This window comes from Notamacropus eugenii, chromosome 5 (genome assembly GCF_028372415.1).
Source record: "Notamacropus eugenii isolate mMacEug1 chromosome 5, mMacEug1.pri_v2, whole genome shotgun sequence".
In the NCBI taxonomy this organism is placed as follows: domain Eukaryota; kingdom Metazoa; phylum Chordata; class Mammalia; order Diprotodontia; family Macropodidae; genus Notamacropus; species Notamacropus eugenii.
Genome location: NC_092876.1, coordinates 299,747,470 through 299,767,606, shown reverse-complemented (window position 1 = coordinate 299,767,606; position 20,137 = coordinate 299,747,470). Strand labels below are relative to the sequence as shown.

Genomic DNA, 20,137 nt, shown 5'->3' with positions numbered 1-20,137 from the left:
ACCATCTGCTCCGTGAGGTCTTTTTCAACCTTCCCAAACTACTAGTGTTCTCCTCTACCAAACCTCCCTAACTACCAGTACTTTCCTCCACTAAACCCTCCCTAGCTTCTAGTGCTCTCCTTCACCAAACCATTTTTGTTCGTTTTATATATTTCTCTATTTGTTTTATATATTCCTCTGTTCTTTCCTTTAGATTGTCTTTGAATCCTCTTTGAGGGCAGGGATGTTCCACTTTTGTGTATATATCTGCAGCACAGAACACAGTACTTGGAGCATGGTACATGTTCAGTAACTGTTTATTAATTGAGTGATTGAAACATGTTTATGTAACTAAAGTGTCTGAGGCAAGATTTGAACATGGTCATTCTTGATTCCAAGTTCAGAGCTTTAGCCACAATGCCACATTATTTTGCATCAAAAAGTCCATTGTATCCCATCATAGAACTCCATTAATTCTGTAAGCATTTATTGTTTCCCATGTGCAAAGTATTGTTACATCCTGGGTATATAAAGGTAAAAATTAAGGGAGAACCTGCTCTAAAGGACCGTATATAATCAGGGAAGCTACTTGTACACAAATAAGAAAAAAAATTATACATAGATCAAGTAAATTGAAAATAATTTGGGAGTATTAACAACTGGGGAGATCAAAAAAGGGCATATTTTAGATGTGGAACTTTAGGTGTTCCTTGAAGGAAGTTTAGGGTCTTAATAAGAGGTGAAGGTAAGGACAGTGTGAACTTCAGGCTTGGGAGAGAGACCAAGCAAAGACTCAGACCAGAGATGGAATGCTTTGATGAGAATCAGTATGAAGATCAGTCTGTAAGAATAGGTGGAGCCAATAAATTGTGAAGGCATCTAACTGTCAAATAGGGATTTGTATTTTACCCTAGCAGTCAATAGGGAGTCACTGAAGTTTCTAAGAGGTGAGTGATGGAGTCTGGCTTTTGCTTCAGGAATATTAATTTGGCAGCTCTGTGGAAGATGAATTGGAAAGGGGAAAGATTCGAAGCAAGAAGACCAATTAAGATATTTCAGGAATCCTAACTCCTGAGCTAGGGTGATGGCTCCCGTCTCACTTCCATCTCTATGGTCATTGGAAAAGGATATTAGAAATATTGTGAAACTAGAAGTGACAAGATTTGTCAAGTGATTGGCTCTATAGAGTGAGTTACCAATGACCCTGTGATTTAGAAATCTAATAACCAATTCCCAATCATCATCCTTCTCCATGTCCTGTACCATTAGACACTGCTGGTCACCTTCTCCTGGATATTTTCTCCTCTCTGGGTCTTCATGACACTGCTTTTTCTTGATTCTCCTCCTATCTGTCCAACCAGTCCTCAAGCTCCTTTGCTGATTCCTCATTCAAGTAACACTCACTGTGTCCAACCCCCAAAGGCTTCTCCTCAACCCTATTCTCTCCTTGTTTTTTTTTTTGGGGGGGGGTAGGGGCTTTATATTCTCCTAGGTGATCTCTTCAACTCCCATGGATCCAGTTCTAATCTCTCTTCTAATAAATTGTATCTCATGGATCCAATTATATTTGCTATTCTATTACCAGATCTATATATCCAGTCCTAGCCTTTCTTCTGAGCTAGAGCTCCTATCACTAACTGCCCCCTGGACATCTCCAACTGCATGTCCTACAGGCATCTTAAACTCAGTATGTCCAAAACAGAATTATCTCCAATCTTTTCCTCTTCCAAACTTGCGCCACCATTTTTCCCCAGTCACCCGTGCTCCCACCTTGGTGTTATCTTTCACACTTCATTCTTAGCCCCTATATCCAATCCGATGCCAAGTGTTGTCGCTTCTCCATTTACAACATCTTTCATTTCACTCACACAGTCACAACCTTAATTCAGGTTCCCCTCTCTTCTCACCAGAACTGTTAATATAGCCTTTTCAGAAACTTCCCCATTCCAGTCCATCCTCCATTCTGCTGCTAGTAAACCACGTCACTTCCCTTCTTTGCAAACTCCAGTGGTTCTCTTTTACATATAGCATCAAATATAAAGTCTGTTGTTTGGCATTAAAAGCTCTTCGTAGCCTGGTCCTTTCCTTTCCAGTTTTCTTATATTTTACTCCCCTCCCGTCACCCTATGAACTAGATACACCAGCCTTTTTACTGTTCATCTCACCTAGTAATTCATTTTCACTGACTGTTGCTCATGCTGGAAAGCTCTTCCTCCTCCCTTCTACCTCTTAGTTTCTCTGGCTTCCTTCAAGACTCAGCACATATCCCACCTTCAGTAAAAGACCTTTCCTAGTCTCCCCAGATGCTAATACCTTCCCCTTTGAGGTTACTTCAGAGTAATATATTCAGAGTAATATTAATGAATATTATTATACTGCTGTCTCCCTCCTTAGGATGTGAGCTCCATGAAGACTGGGATTTTCTTTTTGCTTTTCTTTGTAATTCCTAGCATTTAGCACAGTGCTTGGCCCATTAATTAAGTACTTAATTAAATGCATATTGACCAACTAAGGGAGAGTGAAGAGCCCAGGATCTTGGCTCTAGAGCTTGAAAGAACTCTTTATTCCAGTCTCTTCATTTTTCAGATAAAAAAAGAAATGAGGCACAGGGAAGGGAAGTAAGTGACTTGACCAAGATGACATAGTTAGTAAGTGTCACAGATGGGGTTTGAATCTCCATTAACTAAAGGCATCTAGGTGGCATAATGGATAGAGCACTAGACCCAGAGTCAGGAAGATTCATCTGCATGAATTCAAATCTGGCCTCAGACACTAATTATCTGTGTGACTCTGGGTAAGTCACTTTACACTGTTTGCTTCAGTTTCCTCATCTATAAAATGAGCTAAGGAAGGAAATGGCAAACTTCTTCAGTATTTCTACCAACAAAACCCCAAAATGGGTTTACAAAGACTTAAATGACTGAACAACAGGAACAGCAAATTAGAGGAAAGGTGGAACTAATAGGAGTGTACTTTTTTGGACAGTTAGTTGTTTTGTTTTGTTTTGGTGAAATCATTATTCTCCGAAAGAAGATCCAAGAGGATGTGAAAAGAGTTTTACCACAGAAAGGAGCATTATAATGAAATATAAAGCAAACAGACTCCTACTTCCAAATCCTTTTCTAAATAGGCAAGCTAATAAAAACATATTGCTTTTTATTTGATGAGCTAGCCTAGACAAATAGTTACATGCTATGGTAATAAAGCCATATAAACTTTTCCCTGGTGCTACCTCTTAGAAATCTTTTATTTAATTTTCCTATTTGGGGAGATTGAAAGCTCGCTTCAGGAACTACCACATTGACCCCAGCTCATTCATAATGAGGATGCTGGAATGAAGAGGCCTTGTAGATCCCTTGAGGATAATCCTGGGAAGGTTGGTGTTAAAGGGCTTCTTCAAGATCAATAGGAGACTCTCTGAGCATTCTCATTCATAGGAGGCCTCTCTGGCTTTAATTCAATTCAGTGAAATTTTTAAGGACCTTTATTTGTGATGGTAGTCTAGCAGATAAAGAGCTAGGCCTGGAACCAGGAATACCTGGGTTCAAGTCCAGCCTCTTGACACTATACAAGTTGGGTAATGCTAGACCAGTTATTCCAACACCTAGATACTCTCTAGGGCTCTTAAGCTGCAGAAAAGAGTACTGATGTGCTTTGGTAGAGGAACCTTCTTTATCTGGGAGTTCTCTATCCCAGTGGAATCGCAAGTCAAGTTCCTCTTTCTACTATGTACCAGGAACGATGCTAGGGCTAAGAACTGGGAGCAGTACAAAGACAAAAAGAAAACAATACTTTTCCTCAGGGGGCTTATTTTCTATTGCTCTCATTGTTCAGGTTATTGAAAGATGATGTCAGCAGAGTGAGAGGATTCTCAGAATGGAGTTACTGCTTTAGTAATAGTCTTGTAGAAAGTTCACTTGAGTGGAAGCGATAAGTCCTTGGATAAGTTCGGTAACCTCCCTATGCCTTCCTTTATTCATCTGCAAAATGGGGAAGTGGTAGTATATACTATATAGAGTTCTAAAGGCTCCTCGAACTATAAATGTCTGTGATTCCTTGAATGAGTTGGCCTCATTGGTATCTTTTTCAGGAGTTGGATTTCAAATAGAGAATGATTCAGGATATTTGCCTCCCCATAGGTTGGAAGAGCTCCTGTCAAAATCAGAGTTCTTACCTGAATGTGACCTTTAAAAAGTCTGCTGGTTCTGCTGTGTGGGATGCAAGGGAAATGCCCCAAAGGAAGATCTGAAACCTCAGATCAACTTCAACTGTAAAAGTCGCTGTAATCTCTCTGTGAGAGGGATGGCAGTGTACTAAGTGAGCCCCTATGGAGTTTTCTGGAGTTCCTAAATTCTCTTTCTCTAGACTCATTAACTTGGTTGTTGCCAGAGTTGGAATTGTTTAATCAGTCTCCATTAAAGCTGGGCTCCCACTTGATCTCATTTTGTGTAGTATAACAGACTTTCCTGTTACTTTTAAGGCCCTCATCAGCATACCCTACACAGCCATGTATGTCCTTGTAGTGTTCTTTTACAAAGAAGTGGGGGTGGGGCAGGAAGAAGGGCAACACTAAGCTTGTGTGATACTGGGAGTTCAGTCTCAGCAATGTATCTTCAGTTGGACATGGCTTGGGGCGGCAGATGGTATTGAAGCCTCCTGCTGTGTTAATGAATAGGCATTTGCTGGAAAACCTTGAGCTGCTCTTGAATGTTCTATGCATAAAATGTACCTTAAACAGAAAACTCTGCCAGTGGCAATTTACAGGATTTTTCTTCTCTCTCTCTCTCTCTCTCTCTCTCTCTCTCTCTCTCTCTCTCCCTCCCTCTCCCCTTTCTTTTTTTTTAAAACAAGGGAAAAAAAGGGACAATGATTTTTGTAATGATTTTCTATCCGTTGAATTAGCTTTATTGACAAGCAGCATTGTTACCTACTTTGTTTTTTCATGTTGTGGATCCTTAAGAATATATGTGTTTAGCTTCATGCCGTAGAAGCTTTCATACTTGTGGGTCTGCATCTGGCCAGGAAAGGAGGACAATGGGGAAATACTCAGAACTAGACTTAGCAGCATTGACTGCCAACTCCATTTATGTCAGTTTCTTAGGGGGCTGTTTGGACCTGCTGCTACACGTGACGTGAGTTTACCAGGCATTACTTCAAGATGCTCTGAGTAGATTTTCTGTCCTTTGACCTGGCAGCTACATCCCTGAGAGCTAAAAAGGGAAGCAAAGAGTATAGTGTACTTTATCTTTTCAAAGCCTAACATGATAAAATCTTTTGCCTAGATGCTAAGAACCAAGTTGGGGTTAGAACCCAGGAGTTCATGGTTCTGTCCCTGCTAATTTAACCCTGCAGATAAATCATGACTTTGTACTTATGCAAAATTTAGGTGTTTTTTTTTTTAAAGAAAAATTATTGAAATTTCCCTTGAAATCTACAAGTATTTAAGTATATAAATAAAAACAAAAGAAAATGCAGGTAACGTGGTACAGTGAAAAGAAGCTTGCATTTTCAGTCATAGGACCTGGGCTTAAATTCTACCTTTGTAACCTTGGGGGAAGTCATTTTAGTTGTCCCTCACTTTCCTTCTTTATAAATAGGAGGGGTTTGGGCTAGATGACCTCTAATTCTGCATCTATCATCTTTTTTTAAAAATTTTTTTCAATAAGACCTGTGATTTCATTACCATAGGGCATTCCCAATGAGGAAAAAAAAATCTATTTTCATCCTCATTGAGGATACCCTCAATTTGTACATAAATGAAACCCTTGTAAAATAAAGATTTTGCCTAGATGTTAGTAGGCATACAGGTAGAGAGTTTCTATTTACTTGGTCACCTTTTTTTCAATTCATTGAGATCCTCGACTTTTATCTTGCCTTTTGGTATTTTCTCTTCCAACATATGTACAATGCTTTGCAAAATCTTAAAACAACATCTGTGTTAATGCTAGCAGTTATGAGGAGCTAGATCATGCAGAAGATTCTATGTACCTTGGATCTGGAGTTAGGAAGACCTGGGATAATTAGTAGCCATGTGACTCTGAGCAAGTCACTTTACCTCTGTTTTCCTTAGTTTGCCCAACTATGAAATGGGAATAATAATAATAATAATATTACCTACCCCCAGGATTGTTGTGAGGATCGAATGAGATAATATTTGTAAAATGCTTTACAAACCATAAAGCAGAACATAAATGTCAGCTGCTGTTGTCATCATCATGTCCTTATCTTTAATTACCTCATAAATGGGTCTCTCAATGCTCTCTCAGCTATTGCCCCAAGCATAGCTATCCTCTATATTATGTACATGATCCATCCCAGTTTCTTTTAGCCTCTGAGTTCTTTTTAGTACCATTTCCCATTCCTCTAAACACTTTAGAGTCTATGAAGTAAGGGTTCAAGTATGGTGGCTCCTCTATTCTTGGTGAAGAAAATAGTTTGTTGTAATACTTTTTGCAAATACTGCTATTTTTTTCTGTTTGTAATTCTCCTTATCTTTCAGACCTATGATTTCTTAAGTGTCTGATGAAGAAATTCGGAAAGTATGCACACACCCAACATAATAGGCTGTCATAAATTAAAGTGGAACTTGGCCTTTTGCCTGAAGAAACAACAAAGACTCAGCCCTTCCCAGTCACTGAATTACCAAGTTGTGATTGTTGGCACACCTGTGTTCTCAACTGAGATGCGGGAAAGACTTTAGTTTAAAAAGACTAAGGTCACCCCCTACATTTGGAGCCATCTCCAGTTGTCCAGCTCTATATCTTGCCATTGGACCCAGATGGCTATGAAGGAGAAAGTGAGGCTGGTAACTTTGTGCAGCTCTGCCTCATGTAAATCCAATTTACTTGCAAGTCGTGACATCACCTTCCTGATATCATGGTCTTCGAGAATGAAGGACAAACAACAATCTGTGTCCTCAAACTGACTCCTTCTCCTTTCTTCATTACTGAGTGGGATTCAAACCTGAACCTTCTCAGGGTCTGAATTTGTAAGTCTCCTCAACCCAGAATGTACTGCTGTTCTGTCCTGCTTAACCAAACTGTCTTAGAAATGCAACATATGAACGCTTTCTAATTGTCAGTGTCCAGATATCGCATGCTTCAATACCATCTATTTCTTTGTCATGAATGAGGCCCCTCCCCCCCTGCCCACACCAGGCACATTCAAGAGCCAAGTGCATACACAAATATGCCGGATGCCTTTAGGGTATCTGTGATTCTCTACCATCTTTGGAGAAACTGACACTAAGTGCAATTTAGCCAAGCTCCTGGGGTTCTGATCAACAAATATTTACTAGAGGATCTATTCATTTTTTTGTTGGCCCAGCTCCTTCCTGAATATGTGGGAGAGTAAAAGCTGAAGAGGTTGATCTCTGCCTTCACAGGACTGTGTAAGGAAGGGAGTTTCTTTTAACTGGTAGCTGGATGAAGCAGTGAATAGAGAGCACTGGACCTAGAGTCAGGAAGAGCTGAGTTCAAATCTCCCTTCTGACACTTGGCAGCTGTGTGACCTGGAGCAAGATGCTCCACCTCTGTCTGCTTCAGTTTTCTCAACTGTAAAATGGGCCTAACAATAGTAGCACTTACATCCCAGGATTGTTGTGAGATCAAATGAGATAATATTTGTTAAAGCATTTAGGGCAGTGTCTGGAGTGTGGTAGGTGCTTACTGTATACTTACAAAACAAAAAAACCAAACCTAGTGTGACCCCCCCCCCCCCCCCCCATCTCACTGCTAGCAAACTCCCTTCTCCTCCCTTCCCCCTGGTCTTTTTGATAAGTTCCCTTGCTTTCTCTTTCTTGCCTTTCTTAACACTGCTTTTTCCTAGTTCTCCTGCTGTCTTCCTGGCTGTTCCTTTTCAGTTTGCTTTGTTGGATTATTCTGGTGGATGAACCCACATGGGATGCCTCCATTAACAGGCTCACACTCAAAATCACTCTGAATTTCACTTAGCAAATCCCATAATATAGTTGGACTGGGACACTGAAAGCTACTTCAGATTTGTTTAGTAGAGGGTTGAGTATACTGCACTTGAATTAAGTAAGGGAAGGATTGTTGATTTTCCTGATTGAGATTTCATGACTGATTTCGTATTTTAGAAGACAGGATATCTGCAAAGATCACTTCGAGGACAGGGCTTTATTAACTAGATGTATGCTCTTGAGTGGAGGTGTCAGACACATATCCTGAGGTCATGTGTGACTTCAGTACTCCAGTCAAATTAAAAGGTAATCAGGAAATATTTGACAAAATAAACAAAAATGCAATAAAACATAGATGACATTTTAAAATGAAGTCAATATGTAGCTGACAGGGATCCTTAAGTATGGACTAATGACCCCCATTTTTATTTGATACTGATACCACTATTATAATGGAAAAGAGTATTATAATGGACATCCAGGGTTCAAGTTTGGATCTGGAGGTAAGTTATTTCATATGATGAGACCGTGGTTACCTCATTTCTAAAATAGAGATTTAGACTGCTTATAAAGTTACTTAACCTTTTTGACCTTCAATTTCTTCAACCATAAAATGGAAATAATAATATTTTGCACATGTAGGGAAGCACATGGTAAACTTCAAAGTACTATTTAAATATGAGTTGTTGCTACTGTCCTTTCTGGCTCTTAACATTTTGTAATTCTGTGTATAAATATGTGGAGTTTTTGAGTGCTGGAACTTTATAGCAAGAGAGTATCTGTAGCATTATCAACCAGCAGCGTCTTGAAGTATAGAAATCAGCCTATCCCACTTGGTAATTTTCCCCAGAGATTGCTATTTAGCAGCATGCTGAACGATTAGTGTTTGGAAGAGTAGTCGTCTTATCGGTGTATTTATTTTCACTGTTGTTTCATACTCTTTTGCTTGACACTTGCATGGTCACTTTCTTTGCCAAACTCATGGTGCAAGCAGAGATGGAAATTTCTGTTGACTGTAGTATTCTCCTAAATTTCCATTCCTTTTTAGCAAGATTACTTATGACCTACTCTTGATGAGTGACAGGGAAATATTTTTTTTTTTTTTTACTGTTAAAGTGGAAAAAAATGAGCCTGTGGGGAAAGTCTTTTCCCAAAGTGGTATCTGGTTTTCTCTTTATTGCGAATTGTCATCATTTGAAATGAAAGTTAGATATTATCTTTTAAATCTTCTGACCTATTTTTGATGACAAGATATATATGGTCCTGGAACACAGCAATATCTTGCTCGTATTCTTTAGTATTTATTATTCTACAGACTATTCACAGATGGAAAAAATAATTGATTTTTGTAATTGAATCAAAGCATTGGGTTGGAAAGTTATCTTCTGTAGGCTTACTGAAAACATCTTCAGGGCATTTGTTAAGTGGATAGTACAATAAATATGGATTGTGGTTTATTGGGATACCCTATAAGGTTTTTATTTATTCTATCTCTATATTTTGAGAGTTTTTTGTTTTGCATAGGTTGGTGATTATAAAAATTGGTTGGCAACTTCTATTAAAAATGTTTTCCTTTGTTCGGATAATTGTGGACAACAGTTCTATCTGTGATAATGGTCCAATTTCAATGCAATTTATTTGTTGAATTGTAATTTGTATTTTTTATGGAGCTTTATTTATGAAAGTCAGTTTCTTCAAAACCTTTGATATTCAGCAAAAGCAGTAAGTAGAAGAAAATTTATATCTCTAAATGCTTGCATCAATTAAATAGAGAAAGAACAGGCCATTGGATTGGGTATACAATTATTAAACATAGGAAAAAGAACAAACAGAAATTCCCAATTAAACATCAAATTTTAAATCCTAAAAATTAAAGGTGAGATTAAAAAAAATGAATACAAGAAAATAATTGAATTAATAGATAAAACTAAAAGTTGACTTTCTGAAAACAATAATGAAATAGATAAACCATTGGTTAATATGATCAAAAAAGAAAATAAAATCTCATTACTAGTATCAAAAATGATATCACTAATGAAGATAAATTCTGAGCAATTATTAGGAGTTATTTTGCCCAATTATATGCCAATAAATTCAACAATTTTAGTGAAATTGAAGAATATTTATAAAAAAAGATGAACTGCTTAGATTAACTGAAAAGGAAATAGAATATCTAAATAGAACTATTTAGAAAAATAAAAGAACAGGTCATAATTGACTTTCCTAAGAAAAAAGCATCAGGACCAGATATATTTAGAAGTGAGTTCTACTGAACATTTAAAGATCAGCTAATTCGAATATTAAGTAAATAACTTGGAATAATAGGCAAAGGAGTCCTACCAAACTCCTTTTGTGAAACAGATGTGGTATTGATATCCAAACTGAGAAGAACAAAAGCAGAGAAAGAAAATTGTAGACCAATTTCATTAATGAATATGGATGTAAAAATTCTAGATAAAATACTAGTCAGGAGACAACAACATATCACAACCAAGTGGGATTCATATCAGGAATGCAGAGATGGTTTAACATAAGGAAAACTATTAACATAATTGATCATATCAATAATAAAAGTAACAAAAATATATGATTATATCAATAGATACAGAAAAAGTTTTTGACAAAAATACAACACTCATTCCTATTAAAAACTCTTGAAAGCATAGGCATAAATGAATTTTTCTTTAAAATAATAAGCATCTACTTAAAACCATCAGCAGTCATTCTCTGAAATGGGGATAAGCTAGAAACCTTCCTGATAAGACCAAGAGTGAAACAAGGATGCCCATTATCCAGTTCTGTTAGAAATGCTAACAATAGCAGTAAAAGAAGAAAAAGAAATTGAAGGAATCAGAATGGGCAAGGAAGTAGTCTCTTTTTGGAGATGTTATGATGTACTTGGAAAATCCTAAAGATTCATCTAAAAAGTTAATTGAAACAATAATTTTAGCAAAGTAGCAGGATATAAAATAAATCCACATAAATCATCAGCATTTTTACATATCTCAAGAAGGGATAGTAAGAGCTACCCCATTTAAAATAACTGTAAACTGTATCAAATATTTGGGAGTATACCTGCCAAGACAAATCAAGAAAAGTACATGAACATAATTATAAAATAACTTTATGTATAAATGAAGTCATATTTAAATAATTGGAGAAATATTCATTGTTTTTGGGTGAGCGGAATCAATAGAATAAAATTTACAATTCTACCTACTCTATTTCTCCTATGCCATCCTAATTAAATTACCAAAAAAGTTAATTTATTGAGCTAGAAAAAATTCCTTTGGAAGAATATCTGTTGAGATTAACTGTTGGATTACTGGAAAGCAGTCTGGCAGAAATTTGATATAGATCACTATCTTTCACCGTTTACCAAGATATGGTCAAAATTATGTTCTGGGGAGACAGATACAAATACAACTACAGCCCTACTCTTATGGGGTTCATAAACCCCTCCATTTCTGTGAACAAATTTACATAACTCACCCATTTCTGTGAACAAATTTACATAACTCACCCATTCTTTGAGCACATGCCCAAATTCATGTGTGTCACCCATGGAAGACTTTTCGATTCTAGTCTTAAATTTTGGCTACTTCATAGTTTCTGTCTGGAGGTAAACTGCTTTCAGTTACATTCAGCAAATGCATTGGCATTTGTTTGCTGAAATCATGACTGTCTGTTACAAAAGTATTTCTCTGTAAGGCATTAACTTTTCTCATGTGCTCGGAGAATATCTATCCTTTCTTTAGATGGTGAGTGTTGATTTCTCCACAGCTGCCTTAGAGTGATGGTCCTTGTATTTTGTTAATATTGTATTGTATGCATTTTTGTTAGTATACTTTCTATATCTGTTGTGCTGGGGTTTTTTTTCACCTTCAGGGATGTGATTTAAGATTGGTATGAAGGGGATAGCTAGATGGTGCAGTGGATGGAACACTGAACCCGGAGACAATAGGACTTGAGTTCAAATCTGGCCTCAGAGACCTAAGAGCACTGTGACCCTGTTACTTAATCCTGATTGCCTCCAAAATAAATTGGTATAGACTGATTTTTAATTACTTTAAACATTTTTATTGAGTTTAGATTTTATGAATGTTTTCATTTCAAGATTCCATTGTCTCTTGATATACAGCCATAGCTTTCTCCTTCATAGTTTTAAACTTGATGAGCTTTGCCTAGAGAAGCCTAAGGTTGTAAATATCACCTTTAGTTGTTTTGATTTGACCTTCAGAAACGGGCTTTAAAGTTCTTAGTCTCTTTCTTTGGTATTAAGAAAGAAATTTTTCATATCATTGTGGTTTTTGATAGAGCCATATAATTTGATCTCAAACAGGTACATCAAGTAATAAGTAAGAAATCTTGATATGACTTCCTCTTAAATGTGGAAGGTACATTCAGTTCTGTTCAGGAGAGATGATAAAGGGTTTAAACCTAGAAAGAATCTTTCTTTTTGTTCTTTCAGCTAGTATTTTATTTTTTCTAATTACATGCAAAATCAATTTTTAATGTTCATTTTTATATAAAATTTTGAGTTCCAAATCCCTCCTTTCTTCCTTAAGATGGTAAGCAATTTGATAATAGGTTTTGAGTTGTATGTGCAATCATGTAAAATATATTTCCACATTAGTCATGTTTATAAAGAAGAAACAGAATAAAAGGAAAAAAATGACAAAAAAAAAGAAAGCGAAAATAGTATGCTTTGATCTGCTTTCAGACTCCCATCAATTCTTTCTCTGGATGTGGATAGCATTTTTCATAATGAGTCTTTTGGATTTGTCTTGGATCATTGTATTGCTGAAAAGAGCTAAGTCAATTATAGTTGATCATCCCATAGTGTTTCTGTTCTCAGTGTACAAAGTTCTCCTCATTCTGTTCAGTTTACTTTACATAAGTGATTGTAAGTCTTTTCAGGCTTTTCTGATATTGCTGGTATTCCATCACAATCATGAACATGTTTGCTCAGCCTTTCTCCAATTGAGTATTCCCTCAATTTCCAATTGTTTGACGCCAGGAAAAGAACTGTTATAAATATTTTTGTACATGTAGGTTCCCTTCCCTTTTTTTATGATCTAGGAAGAAACTTATTGTTTGGGGAAACAGTTTTCCCTAAAAGAATGCCACACTTTGTATCCATTGTTCTTTGACATTTTTATGTTACCATGTTTTAAATATGGAAAAGTTTTTCACAGGAACAGCATTTGATGTTCTTAACATAACATTACAAAAGTTTTTAACCTGTGGTTCATTAATTTATTTTTTGAAAAATATTTTGATAGTTGTATTTTAATAGAATTGATTTCCTTTATGATCATTTGTATTATATCTTATGCATTTAAAAACCATTATTCTGAGAAGGGATCCATAGGCTTCATTAGACTGCTCAATGGGTCCATCACACGCAAAAAGAACCTTCACAAATACATAAAGTAAGCCCAAGTATAGTGAGGGCTTCTTTTAGCGTTCTCACTATACTTGTTTTTATTTTATGTATTTGCAATACATGAATAATCCCTTGATGTAGACAATGGTTTACAGTGATCAAGAAAGGTAGTATAAATGTTCAGTGATTTTGGTTGACCTGTTTAGTAATTTCTGAATCAATAATAGGTTGTGCTTTGCACCCCTAGGACTTTTTGTCAGACATCATTTTTGTTCCTGTTGTTGGTTGTACAGGGTGTATCAAAAATATAAGTGCAGTTTTAAGCAATTAAAGCTTAAAACTTAAAAGCTTTCCCTGATTGGTGAAAATGTTCTGTTACTGTTTATTGTATATGTGAGAAATTTCTCTCAACTTAAGCCCTTAAAGCTTAAAACTGCACTAAAATTTTGGGACACCTTATATTTCTGACGCACAAGCTTTCTGTTTTGCTTGGCTCCAACTTTGAAACAGAAAGACAACCAGAAGTTATGTACATACTTTGCTTTCAGGGGTTTTCTTTCTTTTAATTACTATAAAGGTTTTGATGTTGAATTTTTTAAAATGTTCTTTACACTGTTTTGACTGTGTTCATCTTAACTGTTTGAATTTTGCTTTCAGTTACTGATTAAGGGAATCTAGAATTTTTGCTACACAGTTATTTTCCATGTTACTTTCTTTTTTGTTGTGTTGAATTGGGTGATATATTCAAGTTTTTTATTGCATGTGCCAACTAGAAACTGATGCTCTCTCCCAGTTCATTTTCTCATGTCTTAAATAGCTTATTTTAAGTCACGTCTGCCATGATGGTGTTTGATTCTTTGCCTTAGAAACATTCCTTGATTGCTCCATTTTTCTCCTTTAATTCTTACTTGGACGTTAGGTACCCCATGTGTTCCAGTTTGCCGGTCTTAAAATGTATGTCCTTCTCTTCAAAATCATCGGAGATACTGATGTTCTTTTATGTCTTCTGTTTCATTATTAGGAAGAATATCTGGAGTTTTTGTTAAGTGAATATTTTCAGTGACCTCACCTTTTTTAGCTTTGCCGTCATTCATCTTAGAAGCCCCACCTCAATTTCATCTCTTATTTCATGTAATTTTGGTCTAGGAATTAAATTACTTCTTAACAGTTGTCCAGCAAAATGTTGTTGTATGACTTGTATGTAGCTCAAGTTTCCACTGACAAAGAGCAGAACGAAGACCTGTCAATGGCAATATGTTTTCAATTTTGTTACATTCTAACACTGTCACATAATGAAATAATTCTTACCTTGATTGCATTTTTTTGTGCCCTTGTGGTTTACTGGCATTAGTGATCCCTACCATCTTTATGGAAGCATCTCCAGCAGGTGGACTATTGATATTTCCTAGTTTTTTCCTGCTGTATCCTGCCTTGTATTGGAACTACATGTGGAGAAGCATCACTTATTTCTCTTTTCTTATAGTCAGAATAGTTTCAAGTAGGGCCAGCCCACAATTCTGTGCCTCTTCCCATCTGTTTTTGTAACTCTTAGAAGCAGTTGCATCTCACTGACTGAAATGCTAACCTAATCAGTGGTATTGCCAAGAGCCTAATTTTCAGGAGTTTCTGGGTTTGTGCCAGGACTTCATAACTACCATGGCAGTCTCAGGGCATACAAAATCCCTACTGTAAATTACCATGACTGGCATTTCTCCTTGCTCTTTTCTGCTTCCTCTTCATTCCCACCCTACTATGAAATGGAAGATTCATTTGATGCGTTATTAATATTATCTTTCTTAAGCTACATTCTGGTTTTTTTTAAACTTTCCTGCTATGTCCATAAATTTTCCTAATATACATATACACTATTGTTTTCTTGATTGCTTTCTTTTGCCTTTAAAACATTTAGGCATTTTTCCACTCAAACCAAAAATGATGTATAAGTCTTCATTTTTACAACAGATAAAGGGTTATTATTCTGTAAAAGGGTTGCTACTTTGCAAAAACATACCTTTAGGTAGCAAGTCCAATCCAATATTTTGAAACATTTGTCAGCTAACACTTAAATTCCTTACGTTTATTGGTCAAAGTGTGAAGTATCCCTGCAGTTTTGTAAGGTGTTATATTATAAGCCTATCCTGATTGGTGAGAGAAATGTTCCGTTGTTGTTTATAGAATGTTTAAGAAATTTGTCTTAACTGTGAAACTTGATACTAGTAGACAACTCTCCTGGGATTGTTAGGAACATGAAACATGACTTAGCAATAAGACCATAGAAATATTTAGACCAAATATCTGGGCCAGGGAAAGGACAGTAGTATTTGAAGCTAACATTTATATGGCACTGTAATATTTTCAAAGCACTTTATACATATTCTCTAGTTTCATCCTAATAATGATCCTTTGAAGTGGGTGCTGTTATTGTCCCCATTTTAACAGACATAGAAAATTGAGGCTAATTGAGGATAAGTGATTTGCCAAGATTATACACAGCTAGTAAATATCCAAAATTGAATTCCAACTTAAGTGCTCCTGATTCTCAAGTCCTGAACGCTGACTGATGTCCTGCATACCCGCCAGATGTCCATTATCATTTTGGCTCTGACAGTGAGGGTGTGTGTGTGTGTGTGTGTGTGTGTGTGTGTGTGTGTGTGTGTGTGTGTGTGTGTGTGTGTGTGTGTGTGTGTGTGTATGTGTGTGTGTATGTTGGGGTCAGGGGGTAAGGAAGGTCTTTAAAATAAATTAGACTCTTCCCTTTCCAGGAAGTCAAAGGAGACTAGAATTTTTTCCTTGACCATAGGCAGATTCAAGGATAAGAAAGATTTTTATAAGACTGGACAGTAGTGGTGAGGCTTACTTGAGAAGAAACTTGGGGAGAGGGGTCCCCTTTTCTTGAACTTGAGTTGATAAAACAAGTTCTAGAAGACAGCTGAGGTATCTCATAGCTGAATAAAACCAAGTCTACATTAAGTGAAATCAGACTTTGATGTACCTTGTACTGAAAACAGGATTGTTGTGACTGATTCTAAGAGCTAGCTGCCAGTACATTTCTGTATAGGACCAAGATTAACTGCAGAGACTTTTCTCCTTTTGCCCTTCTTAGTGTTTCCTCATGTACCTAGCAGTAGAACTTTTAAACACTTGTTTGGAGGCTTGTGTACTTACTGTCTTCAGTACCCAGGACAGAGGAAAAAAAGAGAAAAGACCACTGATTTCCTTTGGAGTGCCAAAGCTGAATGTTCTGGAAAGTAGGGCTCAGAATGCTAAGGTTTATGATTGATGTTTAATTGTTTATTTTGTTATCTGTACTGCTGTGACTCCTAGTGTTGCCTTAATCTTTTGGTTTTCAATTGTCAGTTAGGGGAATCAAAAATTCTTGTTGTATTAAAAAAAAAAATCAGCAAGCCAAGTCTTGCAGAACTCAGAAAGCTGTACTTGGGAGGGACCTCTCAGATCACCTATACCAGCCTTCTCCTTTTACAGATGAGGAAACTGAGTCCTGAAAAGACATATGTTTGCAACCTTGCTGAGTAGTCACACTACACAGAAACACAGAGACCACTTGTGCAATCTGATTATGACTTAGAATTTTTCTAAGAATTTACTCAGACATGGTTATTCAGACTTTGTTCAAAGCCTCACAGTGTAGGGGAGCTCACTCCCTCCTGAAGTAGTGTATTCCACTTTGGGATAGCCAAAATTGTTAGGAGCTCATCTAGGTGGCACAGTGGATAGAGTGCTGGGCCTGAGTCAGGAAGACTCATCTTCCTGAGTTCAAATCCAGCCTTAGACACTTACTAGCTGCATGCCCTTGGGCAGATCACTTAACCCTGTCTGCCTCATTTTCCTCATCTATAAAATGAATTGGCTAAGAAAATGGCAAACCATTCCTGTGTCTTTGCCAAAAAAACCCCACATGGAGTCATAAAGATTTGGACAAAACTGAAAAGCAACTCAACAACAAATTATTAGAAAGATTATTTGTTGTCGTCATTGCTTTCTTACATGGAGCCTAAATCTCTGTATGTAGCATCTATCCATTCCTCCATTGGTCCTAGTTCTGACCTCGCACGCTAAATAGTAAAGATACCTAATCTTGCCAGGTTCTTAAACATCCTGGTTGAATTAGCTGATTTTTAATGTTCCTTCCAGTTTTAAATTTTGTCTTTGGATGAGCCTATGATCCCCTAACTTTCTATGCCTTGCTGTCTTCCTGAGCTCCCTGGTAGAAGGAAGAAAAGACTGGGGTCACAGCCCTCAGGACCACCACCTAGGGCTTCATGAATATTCAATAATCCTTTATTCAGTGCCTACTCTGTCAGATGCTACTAAGAACTGGAGATATAGAGACAAAAATGAAAAAAGTCTACCCTTGAAGACTAGGAGGGTTATGTGCTAGCACTGGGTATGAATTCATGGGCTGAGACAGATTTCAAAAAACAATCTTCTTGACCTTGTACTTAACTGAATTGTCAGTTGACTGACTGGGCTCCCTGCAGGTCCTTGGAACAGGGTTTGCATCATTATCCTGTGCATAATGACTGTAGTGAAGCCAACATTCAGAGAGAGGCAACAAAGCTCTGGTCAGAGTTGACCCTCCATATTAATATCAGTCTATCAAAGATTAAGGATACATCCTTCCTTTATAAATTAGCTACTTTCAGGGATTGCATTGGTATGGATATTTGGGGATTTGGGAAGTGTCATCATAAAAAGAGAATATATCAAAAAATTAAAACAAAAATAAATAGAACTCCCAGATCTGTGGTTGTCTCATACTGGTGCCTTTTCCCCCAGTGTGACATCCCCGGTGTAGGACATCAAGTTGTGCCTTTGAATTTCTTCTGGAACATACTTGGTTGTAGAATACAGCCTTGTCTGTCTTGTAAGCCTTGTCTCTCTTGAACTCCATCCCAGTAGGCTGAGTTTAATGAGATTCAGTTGGCACAAGTCATTCTACGTTCTTATTACCTAGTGGGTCCTATGGTCCATGAGGGAGGACTGTTGAGTAAGACCTCTCTGTGTTGGTTTTCCATACCCTCATCTTTCCATTTGTTCATTTTGCCTCAGACTAGTGCTGTCAAGTACTCATGTCCTGTTTCCACTAGCTCCAAAGGACCGTTCAGTACCTTGTGAATTGTAAACAATGGACCTCAGATTGTTTCTTGCTCCATGAGAAGTGAAGGGGAAGAAGTTTATTCTAAGAGCGGCATTTGTGCCTGGTTTTCTTAGCTCCCATAAAATGTAGCAGCATTGCATACTAAGCTGTCATTTTGATTAAGATGAGGTTAAAAAGTAGCCCACTAGCTAGGCATGGCAGAGTACATGCCCCTTAGGAGGCCCATGGGCAATGGATCACTTGAGTTTGAGAGTTCTGAGATAAGATAGACCTATCAAACGTTAGCATTAAGTCTAGCACTAATATGGTGAACCCCAAGGACCTGAGGGCTACCATGCTTCCTGAGAAGAGGTGAACTGGCCCAAGTCAGAGACATTAGATCATATTGTTGGGATTGGGTCTATGAGTGGCCTCTGTCCATCTGGATAAGATGAGGACACCCAGTCTCAAAAAAAAAATTAGCACACATAAATTTCACCTGTACATTTTTACAGAAATTAAGCACTTCCCATGTTTTAAAGTAAGTGTTAAATTTAAGAAGCAGCTAGGAGATCCAGTGGATAGAGCACTGGACCTGGAGTCAAGAAGACCTGAGTTCAAGTTTGACCTCAGACACTATTTAGAACGTACTTTGCAAACCCTAAAATGTTATATAAATGCTTGCTGTTGTTATAGCTTTCATATTAAATTTCATTCTGTAGTTTGCCTCATTAAAAAAACTATAACATTTTCTACAGATTTGACCAAGTTCTTAGATAATGATGGTCTTTTTTTCTCTGTTGAATTTCAGATTGAGAATTCTGTATTTTTATATTCTCTAAGAGGGCAGCAAATTTTGCTTTAACCCAACCTGGCACAGAACTGAAGATGTAACAAAGCATGGCTACGTAGCGTGGAGCTGAAATCTTAGAAGATGGTTGGCACAGAGTGATGCAAGTAGTAGAACCAGCTGTTAGAAGAAAACTCTGTTCTTTAGTTGCCCTGCCCAATTGTCTATAGTTCAAGTTTCCTAAATACAGCTGGTACGTTAGAGCTGGGTGTTGGATGCAGCTGGATTATGCTTGCATTATTTTTCTTTTTTTCAAAAATGAGAATCTATGCTAGTTTTTTTTTGTTGTTGTTTTTTTGCCTCTTGCTCTGTGGGGATGGAGCTTTAAGGCACTGTTTGGAAAAAAACATAATGATTTTTGCCCTGTTCTGCATGTTGGTTAAATGATTACCAAATGTTAATGTTCTTTTATTTCCTCCAAATTACTTGATAAACACAAAGCTCATTTTATAGTTCCCTATTGCTTGAGCCATTCAATTATTTTTGTGTGTGTGTGTGTGTGTGAAGTAGGTGTATCCAGACTCTATTTTTTTTCTTCCTCAAGGGGAGTATGGGAAGAATACGGAGGGAAGCTAAAATCAATATTTCCTTATTAGCAGGTCTGATGAAGATTTGATGGAGGAGGAGACAAATCAATCAACACATGTTTAAATGTCTATTATGTGCCCACACTGTCCTAGATGCTATAGGAGACAGAAATATAAAACAGAAATCTACCTAGAAAGGAGCTTAAAAATCGAATTTGGTAAAAAAAAGTTCCCTTTTTTGGAGCCTCGGTTTCTTTATCTGTGAAATGAGAATGACTTCAGAGATTGTTGTGAGGAAAAGTTCTTTGTAAATCTTAGCATACGGAATGTCACAGATTTATATCTGGAAGGCCTTAGAAGTCATTTAATCTAG

General features: G+C 37.1%; 1 protein-coding gene across 10 annotated transcripts in view; it reads left to right on the top strand.

Annotated features, from left to right (window-relative positions):
- Positions 1 to 20,137, top strand: part of MGAT5 (alpha-1,6-mannosylglycoprotein 6-beta-N-acetylglucosaminyltransferase) — a 370,599-nt gene that overhangs the window by 78,822 nt on the left and 271,640 nt on the right. The window contains exon 1 of one of the 10 annotated variants that reach the window (XM_072613270.1): positions 4,811 to 6,967. The exons of the other annotated variants lie outside the window; for them this stretch is intronic. The gene's annotated coding sequence lies outside the window, so the exon portion shown is untranslated. Of the gene's footprint in view, positions 1 to 4,810; positions 6,968 to 20,137 lie in introns of those variants that run through there. 10 annotated transcript variants of the gene reach the window in all.